The sequence below is a fragment of the Abrus precatorius genome, unplaced genomic scaffold (genome assembly GCF_003935025.1).
Source record: "Abrus precatorius isolate BTA unplaced genomic scaffold, Abrus_2018 Scaffold10, whole genome shotgun sequence".
In the NCBI taxonomy this organism is placed as follows: Eukaryota; Viridiplantae; Streptophyta; class Magnoliopsida; order Fabales; family Fabaceae; genus Abrus; species Abrus precatorius.
The window spans coordinates 16,686,948-16,711,240 of NW_020874292.1; the positions used below are offsets into that span (position 1 = coordinate 16,686,948).

The 24,293-nt window shown below is 36.9% G+C and overlaps 1 non-coding gene and 1 pseudogene across 1 annotated transcript; one reads left to right on the plus strand and one right to left on the minus strand.

Moving 5' to 3' along the window:
* Positions 1 to 24,293, minus strand: part of LOC113851966 — a 221,694-nt pseudogene that overhangs the window by 79,767 nt on the left and 117,634 nt on the right.
* Positions 851 to 955, plus strand: LOC113853388. The gene has a single exon (XR_003502560.1). It is a non-coding gene; the product is annotated as a small nucleolar RNA R71 (small nucleolar RNA).

The following is a 24,293-nucleotide window of genomic DNA, read 5'->3' on the forward strand; positions in this document are numbered from 1 at the left end:
ATTTAGAGGTGAAGCAAGTTGACCCATTTGATTCTCCAAGGTCTTGATACTTGCTTGAGTCTGTTGTTAGAAGGCCTAACTCTGTTGCTGGAAATTGAGATTACTTATGGTGAGTTGCTTCACAAGGTCTTCCAAAGATGACTCACTCTTTTGAGGTGCAGGAGCTAGTGAAGGGGATGTTTGATGGTGCTGTTGAGATGAAGATGATGGATGGTGATGTTGTTGGGCTGAATATGGCTTTCTTTGTCCAGCTTGATGCGGTTGGAAATGGTTGTTGGATGGTTGGCTAGAGCCTTGATGCTATGCATTTCCTCCCCACCTTAAGTTAGGATGGTTCCTCCAATCGGGATTATATCTATTGGAAGATAAATCCCAGCTTTGTTGTTGTTGCGGCTGCTGAAAAGGGATTTTATTAGCATAAATATTAGCAACGTAAGCTTGAGGATTACCTTCCAAAGATTCAATTTCTTGCAATGTGGGGCAACTATCAGTGAAGTGATCCATAGATGAACAAATCCCACAAAGCATTGCTGGAATGGATGGAGGTGAAGGTGTATATGAAGCAGAATTCTTTTGGATGGATGCCAACTATTTTACCGTAGAAGCCAACTCATCTAACTTATGCTCCAGCTTGTGTGAATCTGAAGTTTGAATTTCATTGACACTCCTGGACATGAGAGAATTTTGCCTTGTAGCAAACTGTTGAGAGTTAGCTGCCACATTTTCAATGAGGTTTCTAGCGGCAGCAGGAGTCTTGTCAACTAGGGCTTCCCCACTAGCTGCGTCGATCATGCTCCTATCCATTGGGTGTAAGCCCTCATAGAAGTATTGGATTAGGAGCTGGTCATTTATCTGATGATGGGGGCAGCTAGCACAAAGTCTCTTGAAACGCTCCCAATATTCATAGAAACTCTCCCTTTCCAGCTGCCTAATACCACATATTTCCTTTCTTATTGAGGCAGGGAAAATTTTTTCCAGGAACAATCTCTTGAGGGTGTCCCAACTTGTAATAGAGCCAGGTGGAAGATAATACAACCAGTCTTTAGCCAAATCCATAAGAGAGAATGGAAATGCCTTCAATTTGACATGCTTCTCCAGAACACCTTGAGGTCTTATGGTGGAACATACAATGTGAAACTCCTTCAAGTGTTTGTGAGGGTTTTCACCTGCAAAACCATGGAATTTAGGTAGAAGGTGAATTAATCCAGTTTTCAAAACAAAAGGGGCGTCCACATCTGGATATTGGATGCACAATGTTTGGTATGTGACATCCGGTGCAGCTAGCTCCTTAAGAGTCCTCTCATCACCTGCCATTGCTCCAAAACTATAGTCAAGTGAAAATGTAGAAGAGTAAATAGAAATTGGTGTCACAGATTGCAAAGATACAGTAGGAGATGATGATGGTTCAGAGTGATCCCTATGTGTCCTAATGTTCCTATGAAAAGTCCTATCAATCTCCTGGTCTAATGGATACAAATCCCCAGGGTTTGATCGGGTCATGCACTAGATATGAACTAACTAAATTGAAAGCAAATTGAGTAAATGAAATAACAAGAACAGTTTGAAATCTCTCTGCAGAATTATGCAGCAAAAGTGCAGAAAAACAGAGTATAATGCAGCAAAATGAGTGCAGAAAATTGAAAGTGAGTAATTGAAAAATTGCAGCACTTGAATGAAGGAAATGATGTAGAAAATCTTGCAATAACAATGCAGAAACAGACCACAAAATTCGTATGGCTATCAACACAATACAAAAACTAAAAAAATGAAACAAACACACTAACATGCAAAACACAAAAACAGAACACTAATCATGTTCAACATAAGTTCAGCACCAAAAATTCCCCAGCAACGGCCCCAATTTGATTAAACGAATTTCGCTACTTGTTATGCACAAAGATTGTCATTAATCCTTATCAAATATGCAAAGAAATGAATGCAGTACTAGGCTGTTGTCCTAGGTCGTCTCCAAGGAATTTTTGGTTGGGAACATACATCGAGCAAGTGTAAACATAGAATTTAAAGCAAGTAAATTGGGGGGAGGTTTGTCAATTTCCAGATTTTAATTAAGAGCAAAATGTAAACTAGTGAAATTCAATCAATTAAGAAGTGTAATCCCTAGTCAATCAATGAGTTCTATCCCTATTCTTTCAAATGATTCAATAATCCCCTATTTTCCCCTTGAATTAAGTTAATCTAACAAGTGAAAATTAACTTTAGCATCCCAATTAAAATTAAGCATCTTAATGGGCTTCAATCTCTATCCCTAAGATTAAGCAATCTCAAAGATTAATCAAAATTTAGCAATTTTGTATTAGAATTTTGTTTGGGTAATTTATGGTTCATTAAGTAATGTTCCCCTCATGTAAATTTCATTTCATTCAGAGATTGGGGTTAATAAATCCGAAGAAAGAAAGAGTAATATTGCCATTAAATCCAAGAATTCAAGAACCATATAAGTTAACTAGGAATTACAAGAAAATTTAGCCCTCCATATGGATGGGCTTCACAAATAAAAGAAGGGAATGCAGAAACGTAAGCAACATTAATGTAAAATCAATGAGAATGAAAGGGAAATTGGAAATTAAAATCTATAATGGATCCATGGCTGTCACCTAAGGCTCCAAAGCTCTGGAAAGAAAATGTCCTAATTTGGCAAAGAGAATCAAAGAAAAATCAATGTTCAAGTCCCCGTACCCTAATTTCTAAAATCTATGTATAGTGGAGGACATGTCAGTAAAGTGTCCACTTTTGCCTTTGAAAGTGTCCACTTTGGCCCTTGAAAGTATCCATGCGCATATTTACGTAAGCTTGCCAATTCTCTGGAGTTGCCACTTTTCATGCTGAAAGTAGCTACTTTGGATGCGCGTAGCCACTATGAAAGGCAATAGTGACCACGCGCAAATTGCTTCCAAAAGTGGCGTCCTGGAGCTTTCTGGAGTTGCTACTATGAAGGTTGAAAGTGGCTACTTTGGATGCGCGTAGCCACTATGAAAGGCAATAGTGACCACGTGCAAATTGCTTCTCAAATGGCGTCCTTAGAGCTTTCTGGAGTTGCTACTATGAAGGTTGAAAGTAGCTACTTTGGAACCTTTAATGCCCAGACCTGCTGTAGTTGCTACTTTTGCTCCTGAAAGTGGCTACATTGGGGGCAACTTTCATCCAAAGGCCAAGATTTCTCAAAATTAACTTGGGGACTCTGCAAAATTATCAAGATAATTAAAATTACAATCTATATCTATGTAATTAAATGCAAATTAACCAAAAATTAATAAACCTATGATATTTACTCAAAATGTAATTTCAGTATTATTTGCACTATCTAAGTCCATTTTTTCTATCAAGGAGCACCAAAAAGGCAAGTAAAAATATAATAAAAAGTGAATTCATCAAAGGGTCCAAGCATATTACACAAGAATTTTATGCTAATGCCTTAAGGACCAAGGGAGACCATCTACCTCCAAATCACACTGCTATTAGAGGTACCGTAGTGGACTTTTCTGCTAAAAATATTAACAATGTCCTAAAGATCAATGTGGAGAAAGAAGAAGGACAACAAGATTTCTCAGATTTTGGGAGAGCTATGGATAAGAATTACACCGAAATCCTCCATAAAATTGGCAAACCTGGAACTACATGGGAGCTGAGTGAAAGAGATGAAGCTAGAAATATCTCTACTCTAAAAAACATTTTGACCAGAAATTTGCTGCCATTTGCAAAAGTATGGAGTATTTTCATACTCAACTCATTTATGCCAGTGATCCATAGCTCCACCACTACTGTCTAGAGAGCTGAACTCATTTTTGCCATAGTGAGTGATTTCTACATCAATGTGGGGGAAGTGATCAATAGCTGGATGAAAGCAATTCTGAAAACGAAAAGGATTCATTGGGATTTCCAGGGCTAATTACTCTACTTTGTGAAGATGCTGGAGTAAATTTTGGAGAATATTATGAGAAGAGTAAAGCCAATCCTCCTATTACAACAACTATGATAAAGGAAATATATACCACCACACCAGTCACTATTGCCTCATCAATTCCTGCCAAGTTTAAGAAGTATTCTCCTCTCAAACTCAAGGCTCAATTGCAGAAAATTTTGGATAGACAAGACTCTTTAGCTGAGAGGAAGAATGCCTTACATGAGAGCAACAAGGCTGGAATTCTGTTGATGAAAAATATAATGTTGAACATTGATAAAAAGATGGGCATGACAAAAGAGCAACTCTATGAGTCAGAAGCAGAAAATATCCAATGCCTTAGAGCCACCACATTCAACAATCTACCTCTCTTCAACACTCCCCCAAGAGCTGAAATAGAAGAAAATAATGAGAGTGAAGAAGAAGAAGATGATGAAGAAGAGAGTTCAGATGAAGAGGATGCAAAAGAGTAGTTTAGGAATTTAATTTTCGCTAGCTTTCTTTTACTTTTCAGATTATGTAATTTTTAGCAGCTAGGAACTTTAATTTTTGTAAGTTTAGTAGTTAATTGTCAGCTATTCTAAACTTATTTTAGTACTTTTTCAGTAGCAATGGAGTACAAATTTCATTTAGTTTTATATTTCTGTATTTTTTACTATTCTATTTTTCTGCATTATTGATGGGAATCTTGGTGTTTTATGCAGAATATGTCACCATTACACAGCACTCAAGCACTTGGATTTGACACTTGCAGAAGCTGCCATGAAAGGGGGGGTGAATTTTGTACCTCTTATTCATGAGTTTAGCTTCACATATACTGAAAAATTCCCAGAAATACACAAAAATATTATATTATATCATGAATTGACTTTTATGAATACACTCCATTTGATTGCAATTTTGTGAATTTTGATATTTAGTTTTTTCTTAAGTTGTTTTTCCTATTCTCACATGATTGTCACACTTGTAATTTTCAAAATGAGGTAGTCTTGCCACTGTGTGCATATAGTTCTGAAAAAGTTGATTGTAAGCTTGATTGTTTGACATGTTCACTTTAAAATACCTTGGTGAGAATTGAGCCTCATGAATAACAATTCTTGTTGTGTGAAATTAATCTCATTTGTTGTTGCACCTCTAGAACTTGCTTTGTTTCTTAATTGAATATGTAATTTGCAGATTTTACATATATGATGGAGGCCTTCTTTGATCATGCTTAGCTAGCCTAAATGAACCTCCATTATGTTTGAGAAAATCCTAGTTCGCCTCATTGTGCCTTTAGCTTTTTCTTTGAAAAACCTTAATCTAAACCTTGCTGAAAAACCATGAGTCCTATCCAAATTTGGAAGAGGAAATTTGAGTTTAATCAAAGATTAATTTTTAAAACCAAGTTTGGGGTGGACATCTTGTTTTGTATTGCTTAGGGATAAACAAAGTTCTAAGTTTAGGGTGGTAAGCAGCAGCAAAGCTCTGAGTTATTCGAAAAGAAAAATGAAAAGCAAAGTGTTGAAAAGAAGGAGCAATAAATGTGAAAAATATGAAAAGAATTGGAAAAGAAACTCTCTCCATAATTGATGCAATGATAATTCCTTAAATGTTGCATAAAGTTAAAAATTCTATGCAGATTTGGATGAATGAGAAAAATGAGGCAACCTTAATTTAAGTTTTGAATATTCATCTACTTGAATTGCATCTTTTCTATTTGGAAGTAACCACATTGTTTCCCTAATTGATTGAATACCTACTTGTCTTTTAACCTTAATTTCACCTGAAAAAGTTCTCTTGATATGTGACTTGCTGTATATTTGCAGAGGAGATTGAGAATATTTGCAAGTCTATGGTAGATTGTGGTAAAAATGATAATTTTGAGAGCAAACATTAAGCCTAAATATTACTGAATGATGAGGGAAACACTACTTGTGAGTTGTGAATCATGTTTTTCAATTTTGCTCACATGAAACTTTGCTGAATTAATTGAACTCAGATGACAAGTTTTGTTGGTTGTGTGATTAATTCAGTGTGATTGTCATGATGATTGAATGGATTAATAACTTGATTGAGAATGAGAAATCAGAAAACATAGAACTGGAAAATAGAAAAATTTTGAAAAAAGTCAGTTTTGTTGATTGATTTCAATTAGTAGATGAATTTTTCCCTTTTATGTGATTTGATTTACTTGAGGACAAGCAAAATTCTAAGTTTGGGGTGGTGATAAATTCACATTTTACTATATTTTTAGCCTAGTTTTTGTTAATAAATAAGTAGTAAAGTGCTAAGCAAACTTGAAAATATCATAAAAATTGCATTAATATTCATAATTGTGTAAATAGTTTTGATTTTTAGATTTTTTAGTCCAATTATGAACAATTTGACTTAAAAGTGACTTAATCCTTGTGCAGAAGCTTGAGCTGAGAATTTAAGTTGAAGATTGAAGTGAAAAAAGTAAAGGAATTAAGCCTAAAAGATGAAGAATCAAGTATTTTATGAAGGGCGTAGTCACTCTGAGTACATAGAGTGAACACTTTGAAGAAGAAAATTCATGAAGATCAAGAGAGTAGCTACTTCAAGTGTTCAAAGTAGCTACGCAATTGAGCACGTAGCCACTTCAAGTGCCCAGAGTAGCTACGCAGAGCGCGTATCCACTTCAAGCATTTAAAGTAGCTACTTCCAAGCCTAATTCAGAACTGCACAGTGCGCGTAGCTACTTCAACTGATCAGAGTAGCTACGCAATTGAGCGTGTAGCTACATCAAGTGCCTAGAGTAGCTACGCAGTCAGCGCATAGCTACTTCAAGTGTTCAGAATAGCTACGCAAAAATAACAGAATTTTAAATATCACTTCTAAGAGTCAACTTTGGACAATTTGAGTTCTTAAATCAGTTTTAGAAGCTTCTAGAAGACCTTTGATGCTAGAATTTTCAAAGATTAACATGTGAAAAGGCAAAAGGCGGGAAAAACCATATAAATAGAAGTTAGAGGTTCAGAAAAAAGGGACTTTGGTTCATTTTTGTTATTTTTCACTTTGTAACTATTTTAACTTCCAAGAGAAGTCAGAGAGAGAGATTGGGAGTGACTTTCAAGCTTTATTTCTAGAGGAATTAGAGTAAAGATTGGGTCTTTGAAGATGTTCTTTTGCTTCTTGTCTTACTTCTCCTTTCTCCATTGTAATGTTGTTCTAGAACTTTTTGGTTAGGGATCTATGGATCCAGATTTGATGTTATGATGTAATTGTGGATTGAATCTTGAGATTTTAATTGAATTGAGTATGTGATTCTGTTCTTAATGCAGTTCTGAACTAATCCTTTATTTAATTGAAATTAGAGAAATTTTCATCAATGGAAATTGAGTTTATTTCTCATATCTGAATCATATGCCTAGGTTATTAAGATCTTAGGAATAAGTATCATGATCTAGTAATCCTATAATTTCCAGAACTTAATGCAGTATTTGATTAAATTTTACCTAAGGGATTAGGGAGATTTAATTAGATATTAGGATCAATGAGGCAAGGAATTGTCCTTTGGTTAAAGAAGTGAAATTGATTATCAATCAATTAAAATTCTCAAGAGTTCAGAACATAATTACATTGCAATTGAAAATCTGGTGAAGTGATTTCTAACTATTTTCCATATAGCATTCTTAATACAAAATTCGTATTCTGTTTTTACAGCAAGTTCATTACCTTTTATTGTCTTTATTTCTTACTTTCACATGTTACAAACCTCTCAATGAATTGTTTTGTTCAACTAATTGTTAAATGCTGAAGTGGTAATTGAAATAAGATCCTTATGGACGATACTTGGGGCTCATATTGAATTCTAAATTTTATTACTTGCTACAACTACCTAGTACACTTGCTAGTTAGTTCTCCAATTGTGTGACAGCTGTCACCCCAGGATCCTAAGCTATGCAAAATGCTCCAAAAGTGGCAAAAGAATCTGAAGTTATGAAAAGATCCGTACCCTATTTTCTAAAAAACTATATATACTAAGTCTGACGCGCCCTCATAGTGATCACTCTTGTAAATAAGAGTGATCACGCGCAACATTCCTCAGGCTTTTTCCCTTTCTGTAGTGATCACTCTTGTGTATAATAGTAGTTACTTTGTGCGCGCGTAGTTACTCTCACTTCTGAGAGTAAACACACGCAAAGTGTTCTGGTTCAGGCTTCACTACAATGATCACTTTCACTTCTGAAAGTGTTTATGCGCAGGCACTTCATCCTGAAGCTTTCTGGAGTGATCATTATCACTTCTGAGACTGATTACGCATAGGCCTAGTGGTTCTCTTTAGCTTTGGAGTGATCACTGCTGCTTCTAAAAGTGGTTACTTTGGCATATTCCTTGGAATCAGCTCCCTGGAGTGATCACTATGGTACCTGAGAGTGATTACTCTCAATTTATATCTTCTCCAAAAGCCAAAAATTCATGAAATTTGTCTAGAATTTCCTGCACAATTATTCAAATGATCAAAATTATAAAATATATTCACAAAAATTAGTGGAAAGAAGACAAAAATTAAGAAAGCTATAATGTTTGACCAAAATGAGGTTTTTATGTTATTTACAATCTCTAAGTCTATTTTTCATATTAAAATTCTATAAAAAGCTAGGTAAAATATCTATAAATTGTGGATTCATCACAACCCCAAACTTAAACTTTTGCTTGTCCTCAAGAAAATTGAAGGTAAAAGGTTGGATTTATCCAAAAAAAATTCTCAAAATTTTCATTCCATCTAATTGGCACTTCCAATATTTTCAAAATCATGGATTCATTCAACAAAGCAATCACACTCATATCAATTATTTTCATGCAATGTCCCACTAAACTGAAACAAAAATCTAGCAAGGTTTCATGCAATTCAAACAATGCAAAGAAATCATCTAGCTCACAGTATAGTGTTTCACACTTCACTCATTAATGTTTCAGGCTAAGTGTTTTCTCTCAATTCATGCATTTTACCTCACCCTACCAAATGCTTGCCCATATTCTCAATCTCCTTTGCCTAGATACAATGAACCACCTATCATAAAGGCTTTGTTAGTCACAATTTCAGTTAGATTGGGTTCAATGTTTTATCAAGGAAGGACAAAAGCTCAAGTGGGTTTTTAAGAGGAGGGAATTCCTTTGAGTGAATGAGTACAACAACTAAAATGGAATGCATTAAATGATGCAGTTTGTGAGGTTCAAACATTCTTTCACCATATTTTTCATTATTTTGCCTTATATGGAATTCTTTTTCTATCAAATTACCTTGCTGTATCGCTATATATTTTTTTTTTCTTATTCTTACATTCATTCATTTTTTGTAATTTATTGGACTTTGGCAATCATTCTTTTCTTCAAATTCAAGCATTTTTTTTTAGATGTAATATTGACATGTATAATGCTCACCACCCCAAACTTAAGATCTAACTTGTCCTCAAGCAACTACAGTCATAATTAGCACCCCAAACTTAGTTTCATGCAATCACTCTTGATGCAACTCAAAAGAAATACCTCTCTTAAGGGAAGAAAATTATGTTTGCAGACTAAGTTGGGAAAAAGAAGAGAATGTAGAACAAGGAAAATTAGGTGCAAGGGTGTTCTAGGGTGGGTGGGTATGTGCAGAGAAGGTCTCAATCATCTAGATGAAAAATTGCACAATGCAAATTCAATTAAGAAACAGGGCAAGTTCTAGAGGATAGATGCAAAATACATGTAATGTGCACACATAAAAGAATTTTAAGGCTCAATTCTCTATCATGGTAAAAGATGATAATTACTTAGCAACATGTGGGTACAGTTCACCTTACAAGAAAATATGCTCAGTATGGTAGGAATGGTGATTATTTACAAAACAGAGAATGATTGAGGGTTGAATGGGAAGTGCAATCAGAATATAAAATCAGAATTACAAAACTGAACTTCATTAAAAATAAAGAAATAATGACAATGTTTTTTGTATTTTATCTATGAACTATGCAAGAAAAATAGACTAAGACAATGTGAAATAGAGGCAAAGAGATCACCCCTTTTCAGAGTCACACTCAGAGATCAAATTCATGCTCCTCTTGATGTTACTGAGGGCATTCTCTGCACAAAGACGCATAGTGGATTCAACACAGAGTTTAATAGTGGAAATTAAACTGCAAATAGTATATATGAAAGTGTCAAATATTGTTCAAGGGGGTGATGCAGGAAAATAAAGGGAGAGATGGTACTAAAGACGGTAAAGTACGATAATTACAAGGAAAATAGTAGTTACTAAATACAGGGAAATGAACTAGAAATTGCAAAAATGTAAATGACATAAGGGAAAGTGGAGCTAAATGAGATCTTCATCTGAGTTGGAGGATGAAAGGTTGTCATCGTCCTCATCATCCTCTTCCTCCTCTGGAGTACTGGAGCTGCTATCTTTCTCAGCTATAGGTGCATGGGTGGTGGCTGTGAAAGGAGTTAAATCCTAGTTAACTGCTACTCTGAGGAAAGGTGCAGTGAATGTAAGGGTGTCATAAATTTGGTCTGATGTCATGCCCAGCTTCTTTCCTATTTTAAGCGACATAGTTTCTAAGAGGGTCAACATTGACTTCAGACCAGCATGGATCATATCCTGCCTCAATGCTATTTGCTTGACTTGTTCTCTGAGGTTCAACTAGGTTCTCTTCCTATATTCAGCAGGTAGGGAGAGGCCTGGGTCAATAGTCTTCTTCTTAGCATTAAAAATATCTTTCACCATAGCTGTGAAGATGCATGGGGCTGCTTTAATTCTCTGCTGATATTCACCTATGTCAACCCCAGCATCCTGGCAGAACATGGTGATAATGGATGGGAATGCAAGGGAGTCCTTCATGGTACTTAAGATTCCCATGATGAAGTTACTGATAATGTCTCCCACATGAATGGGCATGCCAGTGAGGATAGCATATATAAGTTCAGGTCTCTTAACCGCCAATGTAGATGAATGGCGTACTGGCATGAAGCAGCTCAAAAGGAAGATGTTCCATACCTTGGCTGGTTGAAGGAGGTGTTTTGTGGTCAAATTCTTGGGCATGAGCTGCATGTCAAACTCCCAATTTTCCCCTGGTTTACAGATTTCCTGGAGTATGGGCTTGTAGTCCTTCTCTTTCAAATAGTTGAATGTGGAAAAATCAAGTTGTCCAGCTTGCCTCTCCACTGGAGGTATGTTCAGAATCCTCTGAATGTTGGATGGGGAAAAATCAATTTCCACACCTCGCACTATGGTGTGTCTAAGGGGCAGTTGGTCTCCTTTCACCCTAATTGCATTAGTGTAAAATTCCTGGGTGATCTCCTTCCACCCATTTCCAGCACAGGTGGTAAAAAGCTCCCAGCGCTGCCTCTGAATTTCTTCCTAAAATTGAGTGTCTGTGCCCTCTTGGATTTCAAAATTACGATCCTGCACTATCTGCCTTCGCAGGATGTTGGGTCTGAAGTATTCCTCATGAGCCAAGGATCTAAACTTTGGATCATGTGCAGGAGGAGGTCTGGATGATGAAGCTCCAGCAGTTCTAGCTCTCTTGGGTGTAGGGGTGTTCTTCCTTGGAGTATTCACCTTATTACTGCAGGGGAATGAAAAGAAATAGTGAGCTGGTTGTAAAAAGAAATAGTTACAAGCATTAAAGTCAACTAGCATTAGATTCAAAGTGAAAGTGGGTATCAGAGTGAGCACTGTAAGGTTTTGCTCTTCCAATGTATTCACTACAGGGAATGATAGTAACTACTCTGAAATACGGGGCAACAACCAAGTGAAGCAGAAAAGTTAAAACAAATCAATTCAAAAGGGCAGTCTTGACAGTAAACAGTGTGCAGAAAAATTGGTGTATGTGTGGATGCCAATATGCCATATTTGTACAGATATGCAGAAGGATTCCAGTTCTGTCAAGTGGCATGCAGCAGAATTCAAAAAGAAATCAAGTAGACAAGGCATATGGATTAAAGTTCAAAAGAATTCTTTAGGTGTCAGAAAATGCACATACAGACAGTGAATGCAATTGGACAACAAGGTGACCTCTCTCTCAATGTGTACGCAGGAAATTGATGTGTGTTCAATGTAAAGTCATGCAAAATTCTAGCAATATGAAAGAGGTGCTCAAGGTTGGTTGTGTGTGTACAATGGAATGTGTAGCATTGGAAAAATATTTGAACATGTAAAACATCACATATTCCCAAAATGACACTGTTTTTGCAGACCAAACAGTTACTATGGCATATGCCAGTACACACGATGGGGAGTTATTCGTCACCAAGTCAACCAGAATCACAAAAAGGAACTACGTAATGAGCTGTAAATTTAGGCAATGTAGCACGAATAAAGTATTACACACCCCAAAACAGTCCTAGGATAAGCACCAACATAGCAGAAAATTCAAATTAAGCATTTTCGCAGGCAGGAGTGGCTACCCTAGGGTTCAACATTTCTAAATTTAGCAAAATAATCAAATTAAATGCTCTACAAACATCCTTGTAATAACAACTATAAATCACCAATTCCAGTCTAGGATTCTCCAATTCAGAATTCCTAATTTTTACAGCAATGAACCCTAATTCTAGAAATTGAAGGTTAAGTAATTACCTGAATTGGATGTGCAGAATTTTCATAAATAAGGATCATCCCAAACATAGTGTTTGGCATCACTCCTTATCTTATCCTTTTTACCTTTTGGTGCACCTATAACGCCACAAATTTTGTAATATTAATTATTGATAATTATATAAATATAAATGTATATTCATTTGTGTATTTTTTTAGATATATGTTGTGAATATGTATGTGTATATATATATGTGTGTGTGTGTATGTGTGTGTGTGTGTGTGTGTGTGTGTGTGTATGCATGACTGGTTGGGCTAAAATGGGCAAAGTGCCTTAGTACAGGGCGAGATACTGGACTGTTCTCGCTGTAGCGAGAGGGCCCTAGGAGGAAGGACTGAAACTGTCACCATCTCGCTGAAGCGAGAGACGTCTCGCTGTAGCGAGAAAACGACAGTTTGGGGTGCATTTCTGGGTGCAGTCTTGCTGTAGCGAGATTCTGCAGAAACCAGAGTGCTATTTTCTCTGGATTTTTTGCTGTAGCGAGAGGGCGTGTCGCTGTAGCGAGAAATCTTGCTATAGCGAGAGTGTCGCGACCAGAAAAGGATTTAAAGGGGGTTAGGGTTTGGGAGAGTTATTTCTCCCTCTCCCTTCGATCCTCTCATGCCTAATGCCCTTTTCACTGATTAAATTGCCTCCAAAGCCGTTTAGGAGCTTAATTGAAGGTTGAATCGATGTGAGGAACGCTTGGAGGTGAGTTTTAATGGTTAGGATTTTGGTTTTACATCCCCTTTCTCTATTTCTGTGGTTTCCCTAGGTTCTTATAGAGTTTTTCCATGTGTTTTGGACAAAATCCGTGAGGAGGAGTACTTCTTGGTGGATTTAGCGTGTGGGACGTCAATCCGAGGTAAGGGGGGACTGTACCCTACTCTTTGTGTGAGATTTACCATTATTTAGTTGAATATTGTGATGTGGCTGACTAGAGGATAGGAAATTACTGTGAAATATGATGTGGGCCATGTGCCTTGATATATGAATATTATGTGTATAGATGAGAGAATATGTGGTTGATGGAATTTTGCTATGTATTGCGGTGTGTGAACAAATGTGGGCCTGAGGGCCTAGTGTAATGTGAAACGAATGTGGGCCTAGTGCAGTGTATTTGAATGCAATATAGGCTATGTGCCATGTGTAAGCATGATTATTGCATGCGTGAATGGAATATGTGTGAATGAGCGTGTTAGTGCCGTTGTAATGTGCTGTGAATGGTTTATCGATACACTAGGGGTGTGGGAGATGAGGACGGTAGAAATACCTTCGGGAAGAGGGAGTGGTGGTGACATCGAGTGCGGAACGGGTGCATCACGGGCCACACACTCTCTTCCTGACTAGACCTCTGACCATTACCTTTACTGAACGACCCGTGACTGCCTACATGGTATCCGTGAGGCGGGGGTAACCGGTGACCATTCCATCTGTAAATCTGTGATCACAAGGCTGCAATGAATGTGGCTGGCGTGTATATACGTTGGGTTTATGAATTATATTTATGGATGTGAAATGCTGCTTGTGTTTGTGCTTGGTTAATGTATTGGAAATGTTCTGGAGGTGAGACTTTATGTTGACTATGTGTTTTGGGTAGTGTAGAGTACTCACCTTTACATTCATTTTTCAGGTAATTAAGACAATCAGCATCGGGCTCAGTGAAGGGGTGGATGGAACTGCTATAGGACATAGGACATTATTTTGGAAAACTATTGTATTAGAATAAGTCCTATAGCGACTATTTGATATAATTTGTAACCCCTTTATTTATTTGAAATAGTTGATGAAACTTGAATTAAAATAGAAATTTTATTATTTCAAAAATTTGTGAAATTTCTTATTTATTGAAAATTAAATTTAAGGTGTTACAGCACCTGCTGGAAAAACTCCTGCAGCAAGAAAATTAACAATGTCAGCGTACCAGGGTGCCTGTGAAGTATACAACTCTAAGAGTTGTTCATCAAGAAAGTCATCTAAAATTGGAATATGGTTAGGAACTCCATCTATCCTGCTTAAGTGGTCAGCTACCAGATTTTGAGTTCCGCTTCTATCCCAGATCTCCATGTCAAACTCTTGAAGTAGGAGCGTCTATCTTATAAGCCTAGTCTTAGAATCTGTCTTTTTTAGCAAATACTTCAAAGCAGAGTGATCAATAAAAATCACAACTTTTGACCCTAACAGATATGACCTCAACTTGTCCAATGCAAATACTATGGCCAATAGTTCTTTTTCGGTTGTGGTGTAATTACACTGTGCAGGATCTAAGGTTCTAGAGGCAAAATAGATGATGTGAGGAAACTTACCAACCTTCTGAGTCAACGCAGCCCCCACTGCAAAATTGGATGCATCACACATCAATTCGAATGGTTTGGTCCAATCTGGGGGTTGGATGATGGGTGTGGTGGTTAGGGCTTCTTTAAGCATATTAAATGCCTTCGTGCATTTTTCATCAAAACTGAACTCAACCTCCTTTTGCAACAGCTTGGACAGCGGATGGCAATCTTGGAGAAATTTTGGATGAATCTGCTGTAGAACCCTGCATGACCAAGAAAAGCACGAACCTCTCGAACACAAGAGGGGTAAGGCAGTTGTGCAATAACATCAAGTTTTGCAGGATCTACTTCAATTCCTTTTTCAGATATGATATGGCCTAATACTATACCTTGCTCTACCATGAAATGGCATTTTTCAAAATTTAGTACAAGGTTAGTATCAATACATCTTTTCAAAACTTTTTCTAAATTAACCAAGCATGCAGAAAAAGATAGGCCATAAACAGTGAAATCGTCCATAAAGACTTCTATGCAATGCTCCACTAAATAAATAAAAAATGCTAAGCATGCATCTTTGAAATGTGCCTGGGGCATTGCACAGGCCAAATGGCATTCTCCTGTAGGTAAAAGTGCCAAAAGGACATGTAAAAGTGGTTTTTTCCTGATCTTCAGGTGCTATGCAATGCTCCACTAAATAAATAAAAAATGCTAAGCATGCATCTTTGAAATGTGCCTGGGGCATTGCACAGGCCAAATGGCATTCTCCTGTAGGTAAAAGTGCCAAAAGGACATGTAAAAGTGGTTTTTTCCTGATCTTCAGGTGCTATGCAAATTTAAAAATAACCAGAAAAACCATAAAGAAAACAATAATGAGACTTACCAGCCAACCTCTCCAGCATCTGATCAATGAAGGGTAGTGGAAAATAATCTTTCTGGGTTGCTTGGTTTAGTCTCCTGTAGTCTATGCAGACTTTCCAACTATTCTGGACTCTAGTGGGTATCAACTCATCCTTCTCATTCCTGACCATAGTGAGTCTAGATTTCTTGCGAACCACTTGGATTGGGCTGACCCAAGTGCTATCTGATATAGGGTAGATAATCCCAGCTTGCAACAACTTGGTGACTTCCTCCTTCACCACATCTAAAATGATGGAATTCACCCTCCTCTAAGGCTGCCTCACTGGCTTAGCACCCTCCTCCAATAATATTCAGTGCATGCAAAGAGAGAGGCTAATTCCAGGAATATCAGCAAGGGTCCAGCCTATATCTTTCTTGTGCCTCCTTATCACTTCTAAGAGTTTCTCCTCTTGATCAATATTCAACTTGGTGGAGATTATCACTGGGAACTTCTCATTTGCCTCTAGATAGGCATATTTCAGATGCTCTACCATATGTAGGAGACTGCTCCACAGAGGGAAGTGACTTGGCACTTTCAGTAGGAGAAATTTCTGCAACATTCAAGTCAAAAGGGTTAGATTCAATTGTACCTACTGAACTCAAAACATCACATTCTTCCCCTATTGATTTTCCAATTTCCTCAATAATAGAAGTTGTAGAATTTATATTCAAGAAGTCTAAAATACAAATTATCACATACAGTATTCACAAATGGAATTGTCTATAAAATCAGAAAAATTAAGAGCAAAATCCTCTTCTAAAAATTCAGAAAATTGATCATCTATCAAATCATCCAACAAATTAATTTGAAAATAGAGTGTTCTTCCAACGGATGCTTCGTGGCATCTAGAATGTTGAAACGCACAATGTTGTCTCCAAACACAATAGTGAGCATCCCGGCGTGCACATCAATTTTCGTTCTTGCAGTTTTCAAGAACGATCTTCCTAGGATGATTGGTGCAGCACTCTTCACTGACTCTCCCTCTTGCATATCGAAAATGTAAAAGTCAGCTGGGAAGATGAGATCATTTACTTTGACTAATACATCTTCAACAATCCCAGCTAGGTTTGTTATGCTTCTGTTGGCTAACTGAATAACTACACTTGTAGGCTGCAGAGGGTCAAGAGATAGTGAGGTAAAAATGGACAATGGCATGACATTTATAGATGCTCCTAAATCTAACATGGCATTCTCAATCCTATTATTACCAATAATGCATGAGATAGTGAATGTTTCTGGGTCCTTACATTTCTCAGGCATTGTGGACCTTTGTTTCTCAAAGAGTGCAGAAACATTTCTACCCATATTTACCTTCTCATTACCTTTAAGATTCCTCCTATGGGTACATAGGTCTTTCAAGAACTTAGCGTACTTGGGTATTTGCTTGCTTGCATCTAGTAGAGGTATGTTCATCTCTACCTTCTTGAAGGTCTCTAAAATCTCTTTCTCAGCCTCTTCAATCTTCTTGCTTGGCTAGATAACTCTCTGAGGAAATGGGAAAGGAATTGTCTGTTCAGTATTCTCTGCCACCTTTGGTTGGGCAGATGTAGGTTTTGGTTGTTCTTGAACCTTTTCCTCTCCATTTAGATCAACTGTAAATGAAGCACATCTTGGGTCTTCTTTCTCTCTGGACATTGTGGGCTCTTGCATCACTTTTTCAGACCTCAAAGTGATTGTACTCACATTTTTAGGATTTGCTACAGTTTGTGCAAGGAGGTTTCCTAAACCTTGAGATTGTATCTGGTTCAGAGACGAGCCTAGCTGTCCCATTTGGTTCTCCAAAGTCTTAATACTAGCCTCAATTCTTTGCTGGAAGGAGATGTTATTCATGGTCTATTGCTTCATAAGCTCCTCCAGTGATGGTTCATTTTTCTGTGGTGCACTTGGTTGTGAGGAAGATGGTTGGTGATGTTGTTGGGCTTGTTGTGGTTGATGTTGAGATTGATAAGATCTATTTGGGCCAACATGATGTGCTTGATATTGAGTGCCTTGCTGCTGGTTGTGCTGTTTGATGAATCCATATTTTTACTAATATTTTAGTATATTTCTAACCCATTTGATAAGGAAAATATATAAGAAAAGCAGAAAAATTCAGAAAAATAGAATGATTGAAAGTTTTCTTTTAATATGTAGTTATTTTAGCATTTGTGGAATTTCTACTTAGATCTTAAGAAATTAATCCTGTTTTTGTAGGAATAATCTGAGCAAAAGTCATGGAAATGGAAGATCAATGGAAAGGAAGAGGAAGAATAGCAATTCTGGACTCCAAAACACAAGAACAGCGGAATGCAAGCTGGGAGTGATCACTATTGTCAGTGAAAGTGATCACTCTAGACATCAAAGAGGAATACACATTGGGCGTTAACACTTTTACCAGTGAAAGTGATCGTTCCAGAGCTTAAAAAAAGAAGGGAGTCTGGGCGTGGTCACTCTTACCAGTGAAAGTGAGTGTTCCAGAGAGTTACTCAGAAGAACAAACTCTGCTTTAACACTCTTACTAGCGAAAGTGAGTGTTCTAGAGAAGGAAAAATTTCAGCAAGCTCTGCGTGGCCACTCTTACCAGTGAAAGTGGATGTTCCAGAGAGGAGTGTATCAAGGCAAGTTGTGCGTGGTCACTCTTGCTCTCAAAAGTTATAACACGCAACCACTCGACCTCCTACGTTGCAACTCTTAGCAGCGAAAGTGATAGTTCCAATTTTCAGAAACTACATGAGCTTCTACGTGGCCACTCTTATCAGCAAGAGTGATAACGCACAGAATCGAAATTTCTATAAATACCTGTTTTAAGCTCAGAACTGGGGATCTTTTGTTCATTTTCTATTTTTTCTGTTAGATTCTCGTTGAGAAAGAGTGAGAAAGAGGACTGGGGTTGAATTTTGAAGCTCCAAGAAGAGGCATTGGATTAAAGCTCGTGGAGATGGCTTCCCTGCATTTCTTCTCTTCTTCTCCTTCTTTCTCTTTCTCTATTACAATGTTTGCTTAATTCTTCATAGTTAGGAGTTTATGGACCTTGAATTGATGTATTGATTTAACTTTTGCTTCTAAAATTTGAGTTCTTAGATTAATTGAGTTGTTAATTCTGCTGTTATTGCAATCTTTGAATGAGAATTCGTATGATTAATCAAAGAGGAACATTTGCCAATGGAAGTCGGGTTTATTTCTCTGATCTGAATTAGCAACCAGAATTAGGGATTTCTTAGGGATAAGAGAACTTAATTCTGCAATCCTAAGGTTCTAAACCTTAATACAACTCGAAATTAAACCTCACCTAAGGGATTAGGGTGGTTTAGTTGCTTGTTAGGGTCAATGATTTAAGGGATTAAACTTTTACTATTAATAAGAGAAACTGATTGTCAATTAACCAATTGCTTGAATGTTCAAAGACATAATTGAATTAATATTGACATTCTTGTGAAATAAATTCATAACTATCTTTCATTCTTGTCTCATCTCAACATAACTATCATACTCTGTTTTTCCTGAAGTTTCTTACCTTTTAATTATTTTTAATTCTTACTTTTTGAATGATACAACTCTTCCAAAATTGTTTAGCTCAACTGGTTGTTGTTCTGTGAAGTGGTACTTGATTTCCTAATTCCTTGTGGAGATGATATTCTGATCTTAAAAATTACTCATTACTTGCTGCAATTCCTAGTGCACTTGCTAGTGTTTAGAATTGTAGCAACACTGTTGAGAATTGTTCCCCCATCTCAAATTTGGATGGTTCCTCCAGCCTGGGTTGTATCTATTGGAAGACAGATCCCAACTGGTCTGCTACTGCGAATTTGGAGAAGGAAGTTTATTAGTATAAATATTTGCGGCATAAGCCTGAGGATTACCTTCTAGAGTGTCAGACTCTTGCAGTGTAGCACAGCTATCAGTGTAATGGTCTGTAGCTATGCAAATGCCATACAGCATGGCTGGAATGGGTGGTGGAGAGGGTGAAGATGCAGCAACACTCTTTTGCATGGAAGTCAATTGCTTCACCATGGATGTCAATTCATCAAGCTTGTGTTCTATCTTACTAGACTCAGCAACTTGGACTTCACTCACATTTATGGTAACACAAGAATTTTGCCTTGTTACAAATTGTTGGGAGTTGGCAGCCATATTCTCTATCAAATTTTGGGCTGCAACTAGAGTTTTGTCAACCAATGTCCCTCCACTTGCAACATCTATCATGCTTCGGTCCATAGGGTGCAGTCCCTCATAGAAGTACTGGATCAACAATTGATCACTAATTTGGTGGTGAGGGCAGCTAGCACATAGCCTCTTGAATCTTTCCCAATATTCATAAAGGGTCTCTCTTTCAAGCTGCCTTATCCCACAGATTTCCTTTCTTATGGATGCAGCTCTTGATGCTCTGAAAAATTTCTCCAGGAAAAGTCTCTTCAAGTTGTCCCAACTAGCAATAGATCCTGGAGGGAGATAGTAGAGCCAATCCTTAGCTGCGTCCATTAGAGAGAACGGGAAGGCCTTTAATTTGATATGTTCCTCAGGCACACCTTTTGGCCTCATGGTTGAACAAACAATATGGAACTCCTTGAGGTGCTTGTGCGGATCTTCACCTGCAAGACCATGAAATCTTGGCAACAAATGTATTAATCCAGTTTTTAGAACAAAAGGAGCATCAATGTTAGGATACTGTATGCATAAAGTTTGATATGTCACATCTGGTGCAGCCAATTCCTTTAATATTCTTTCATTGTCAGCCATTTTTTCAAATTCAAATTCTAAAGAATAAGGTAGTGAATAGATAGATGAAGGAGATGAAGGTTCCTCAAAATGTTCAGAATTATGTCTATGTAATCTAATGCTACTATGAAATGTCCTATCAATCTCTGGGTCAAGTGGATACAAATCTCCAGGATTCGATCTGGTCATGCACTAGAAACTAACTATAAGGAATGAAAAGAAGTAAGCTAGATGAAACAGTAAAAATACAGAAAAATTCAGATGACAATTATGCAAAAACTAGTGTCTATGTGCAGTAAAATGAAGCATTAACACTAAACGGCAAAACAGAAAGAAGTAGCAAATTATGGCAAGAAAAAATGCAACACACACTCGTAAATTCTGCATCAAAAACAGAACGCTAAAATAGAGCAACTAAAAAGTTCAATGCAAAATTAAAACCAAAGGCCCCAGCAACGGCACCAATTTGATGAACGGGATTTCGTTTGCATAAAGATTTGTCGTCAACCTTCATCAAAGTATGCAGAAAAATTTGTAGTATCTAGGATGCAAGCTTAAGTTATCTCCAATGACTTTGGTTTGCAACACACATTGAACATGTTGTAAACATTTACTATAAAAGCAATTAAACAAAGGGGTTTTGTGTGATTCCAAATTTAATGTAAAGGCGAGTGATGAAATTAATGAGTCCAATCAATGAAATGTGCAATCCTTAGCTTGTTCATGTAATTCTATTCCTATCCCTCTCAAGATTCAATACTTTTCCTGTTCCTTTAAATTAGGGTAACTCAAAAAGCAAGAATTAACCTTAAAGTCCCATACAAATTAAGCAATTTACATGGGCTCTAACCCTTTTCTCTAAGATTACGCAACCTTAGAAATTAACTTAGGATTAAGCAAGTCAAGTTAAGAATTTCAGTAAAATAAATTAGGGTTAATTAAGCAATATCCCCCTCATTCAAACATTAATTCAATTCAAAGAGCTGGGAAATATAAATTCATAAAGGAAAGGGAATTATATTGACATTCATACCCAGGAATTCAAGAATCCATGAACTCACTAAGGATTACAAGAAAGTTTAGCCCTCCATGAGGATGGGTCTTACAAATTTAAGATGAAAGCAAAAGGAATTCAATGACATTAATGCAAGAATTAAAGGAAAGTGAATAGAAATTGTAAATCAAACCCTAAGATTGGCCTTAACTGTCACCCAAGGATCCTAAGCTCTATAAAATGCTCCAAAAGTGGCAAAAGAATCTAAAGTTATGGAAAGATCCGTACCCTAGTTTCTAAAAAACTATATATACTAAGTCTGACATGCCCTCATAGTGATCACTCTTGTAAATAAGAGTGATCACGCGTAGCATTCCTCAGGCTTTTCCCTTTTCTATAGTGATCACTCTTGTATATAATAGTAGTTACTCTGGGCGCGCGTAGTTACTCTCACTTCTGAGAGTAAACACGCGCAAAGTGTTCTGGTTCAGGCTTCACTACAATGATCACTTTCACTTCTGAAAGTGTTTATGCGCAGGCACTTCATCCTGAAGCTTTCTGGAGTGATCATTATCACTTCTGAGACTGATTACGCATAGGCCTAGTGGTTCTCTTTAGCTCTAGAGTGATCGCTGCTACTTCTGAAAGTGATTACTCTGGCCTATCCCTTGGAATCAGCTCCCTGGAGAGATCACTGTGGTACCTGAGAGTGATTACTCTCAGTTAATATTTTACCCAAGAGCCAAAAATTCATGAAATTTGTCTAGAATTTCCTGCACAATTATTCAAATGATCAAAATTGTAAAATATATTCATAAAAATTAGTGGAAATAAGACAAAAATTAAGAAAGCTATAATATTTGACCTAAATGAGGTTTTTATGATATTTACAATCTCTAAGTCTATTTTTCATATTAAAATTCTATAAAAAGCTAGACAAAATATCTATAAATTGTGGATTCATTAATATCCTCCTTAGAAGGAATGATCTACACCTTCACTTTGTTCCTATCCATCTATATAAATAAAAGAAGAACAATACAAGACAACACAAACAAAGGGGTGAGTTCTCCAAACACAAACATCAATCATGAGCCATACCCCAAGGAAGGCGGCGTCACAGTCACAATTCAGTCCAACAATCAACATTCAGCATCATTGAACATTCAATAATATAGTAGGGTGATTATTCATAATCATAGCCAATCTTACAATACTCAATCACCCCTAATAGTAATGCATATGATGCATGAATGCAGGTTTCAATCTCACCCATATAGTCACTCATATGTTAATAGCATGCAAATGATGCATGGGGTTCTCATTCCTCTATGACTGGCAACTTCCCAGCTTTTAGCATAGAGATAGATAGATAGATTCAAGTCATATGGCAATCGGAGGACTCCATTCCCTACTTTGCACAGTGATATCATAGATAGAAACAGAATAATAGCACATCAGCCGATGTGTAGTGCTATCCGACACGTTCAGGAATGGACCTCGATGACCCTAGTGTTATGGAGTTCACGTCAGGTTTGGCTAAGGTCTTGCAAGCGAGTCATGACCCAGCTACAGGGAGCTCAGCTGCCATGTGCCACTTAGGTCAAATGTTCCCCCTTTCGCCACCCCAGAAGGTCTACTTTGGACCAAACTTCCAATACCCACAGTTGTGCCTCTATTATGCAATCAAGTCGTTTCACAAGATAATATGATGCATGAAGTAGCGTTTTCAGTTTTCTTGTGATAGTTTTCTCAACTCATTTCATTTAGCCACTTGGGGCTATTGCACAGTAATAATAGAAGTCATTATGGGCTTAGAATCATAGCATCTAGCATAGAGCTAGAAGTCATCATAGACTTAGCAACATGGATAGATAATCTCCATGAGTCACATGCCGTAGCATGGATAGATAGATTCCATGAGTTTCACAATAATCCTCAATGAGTTCATAATAATTTCAAGATAGTATATTTCAGGAGCTCAGAGCATAACATAGATCTCTCATCATAATTTCATAATCTCATGGTTTTATAAGCTCATACTCATGGATAATTTTTAGTGCAGCATATAATATATTGGACCATAGCTTAGGCAATTTATTCAAGCCTTCTCGATTCATTTCCTCTTTCTCAATTCACTTTTTCTTTCATATTTCAAGTCTATATCTCTTTCAATTTAGTACAATCTCATTTCTCAATCCTTGCAATCTCGCCATTCAAGTTCATCCTAACCATTTCATTATTTTCATCAATCCCTAGCACCTTCTTAAACCATAAACCACTCAATTCAACACTTACCTTCTTGATTTCTCCCTCTCAGTTTTTCTCTCCATGAAAGAACAAATCATCCAACTTATCCTCCCTAAACCATTAATTAATCAAGTTGATTCACAATAATCCAAGTTGTTACCTCTCAATTTTTCACTCTTTATTAGGGAAGATTAATCAAACTTAGGTTCTTTCTATATCACCAACTTAATCAAATTAATTCACAAATGTTCAAAGTCCTATCCTCTCAGTTTTTCACACTTTTTCTCATAGGTCATATGCTGATTTTTTATTCCTCACACTCAATAACTCATAACACAACTAGATTGTAACATTTCCAATAAATCCAATCATATTCACGGTCCATTTCCATCAAACAGCCCTCAAGGGCACTAGATCATCAAGATCACAATATTATATAATTACTTTTGCTGCACATTACTATAATTCATTAATTCTTTCATAAAGGTATGCAAATGATGCATGTGATGCTCTTAAATAGTGATTCCATAGCATAATTCATAATGAATAGTAAGCAACCCAAATTTTCAGCCAAGCATCACTTCAAACATACCTCATGGTTTTCCAAAAACAAATATCAAGGATGAATAGTACTTTATCTCACATCATTCACATTTTTCCAGCAATTCACCCAAGTAATTTTTATAAATTTCAAACA